The following is a 2,317-nucleotide window of genomic DNA, read 5'->3' as shown; positions in this document are numbered from 1 at the left end:
CACTCCTTGGCTGCAGCTCTTGCCTGTGAGGTCCTTCTTTTGGCAGTGGGCCCTGCTCCCTGCTGGCCACTTCACAGGAGGACTCTGAGCCAGCCCTCCAGCCCCCCAGCCCTTCCTTTCCAGGGTCACACTTTGCCTCCATCCCTCAGGAGGGCGTGATGTCCTGGTGATGTCCCAGCCTCTTTGAGGACATGAATTCAAACCAGTTTACTCAGAGGACATTCAGTTTACAGTTGTAAAAATGATTTTAAAGATCACCTGAAAAAAATAAACAAAATGAGACTAGGAAGTTTCTTCAGGGGGGGAGAAAGGCCAAGAAAGAAATTTTAAAAAATTGACTATATAATTAAATTGTCCCATTAAGTTGAACCAGCCTTGCACACCTGAAATAAATCCCGCTTAGTCATGGTGCTGTGATTCTTTTTATACATTATTAGATTTTATTTGCTAATATTTTGAGTATTTTGGCAACAGTATTTATAAGAGATACTGGTCTGTTGTTTTTCTTTCTTGTAATGTCTTTCACTGATTTTACTATTAGGGTAATGCTGACCTTATAGAATGAGTTTAGAAGTATTCCCTTGGCCTCTGTCTTCTGAACGAGATTGTAGAGAACTGGTATCGTTTCTTCCGTAAATATTTGGTAGAATTCAGCAATGAACCCATCTGGGCTTGGTGCCTTCTGTTTGGGAAGCTTATTAACTGATTCGATTTCTTTAATAGCTATAGGCCTCTTCAGATTATTTCTCTTTGTGTGAGTTTTGGTAGATAGGGTCGTTTGAGAAATTGGTCTGTTTCAACTAAGTTACCAAATTTGGGGGCAGAGCATTATTCGTAATATTCCTTCATTAGCTTTTTATTGTCCATGGGATCGGTAACGATGCCCTCTATTTCATTTCTGGTATTAGTAATTTGTGTCTTCTCTCTTTTTTCTTGATTAGCCTGACTAGCGGTTATCAATTTTGTTGATCTTTTCAAAGAACCAACTTTTGATTTCCTTGATGTTTCTCTCTTGATTTCCTATCTATCTTCAATTTTATTGATTTCTGCTCTAATTTTTATTACTTCTTCTGCTTATTTTGGATTTAATTTTCTTTTTCTAGTTTCCTAAGGTGGGAGCTTAGATTATTCACTTTAGATCTTTTTTTTTAAGGTATGCATTCAATGCTAGAAATTTCTTTCTAAGCCCTGTTTTCACTGCCTCCCACAAACATCAGTAAATTGCTTTCCTTTTCATTTAGTTCAAAATTAAACATGAAATTCCATTTTTCATAGATCAGATTAGCAAAAATGTTAAAGTTTGATCATACATAGTGTGGGTTAAGGTGTGCAGAATAGGCACATTTATACCTTGGTGTTGGAAGTATAGGTTAGTTCAATCATTTTGGATGGCAATTTGTACATATCTATAAAAATTTTAAAGGTATATACCTTTTATTTTTGTAATGTATAGATGTCTGTGTAGAGTGGTCATGCACACGCCATCTGTGTATACGGGGCAGAGTTTCCAATAGCAAAAAACCTGGAACAACCCAAGCGTCCACTAATGAGAAGACTGCTTCAATATTTCTATTAAATGAAAGTCTATGCAGAGAATGGAGTATATCTAATACTCATAGTGAAAGATGAACAAGATACAGTGTTAAGTGAACATGCAGGCTACAGCAAAGTATGTTTGATGTGCTCGCATTCGTGTGTGTGTATGTTTTAAGAAGAGCTTATTCTGTGTATAATATGCTTGGATTCGTATGAACACATCTGGAAAGTCATAGTTGCGGTGACTTCTGAGACAGAGAGGCTTGGGGGTCAAGGATGAGGAGTCACCTATGGTTTATCACCGTATGCCTTCTTTACAGTTTGAAGAGGATTACATTTAATTTAAGAAATCGTTTTAAAACCAAACTGCAGATCTGAACCCAGAGGTGGCTGAAAGCATGCTTAAATTTCCTTTGCTCCCTCTTGCTTAGAGGAAAGCACGCGATAGGCCGCCCACTCCTGGGCTTTGCACATTCTGGTTCTTTCTCTCATTTTATATCTAAGAGGATTTCAAGGGGGAAAAAAAATGAAAAACCGTCCTGATCATTCTGCCAGATGTCACTGTTAATGGCTGGTCATTTCTAAATGAGGAGAAAAGACTATTTTTTGATCATTACAGAAAGAAGTAAAATTTGTTTTCTTCGAAGTGTTTTAATAGAAAGGTAATTTAAACTCGCCGTCTTTAGAAACCAGAGAAACTGAAGGGCCTTTGTGCCCTACTGCTTATCATTTGGGTGTTTCGTGCTGTTTCCCTGAAGTTTGTTTTTCTGTTGTTGAGTTG

This window comes from Pteropus vampyrus, unplaced genomic scaffold, assembly GCF_000151845.1.
Source record: "Pteropus vampyrus isolate Shadow unplaced genomic scaffold, Pvam_2.0 Scaffold72, whole genome shotgun sequence".
Classification (NCBI taxonomy): Eukaryota; Metazoa; Chordata; class Mammalia; order Chiroptera; family Pteropodidae; genus Pteropus; species Pteropus vampyrus.
The sequence above is the reverse complement of the archived record's forward strand: the minus strand, read 5'-3'. Positions refer to the sequence as shown.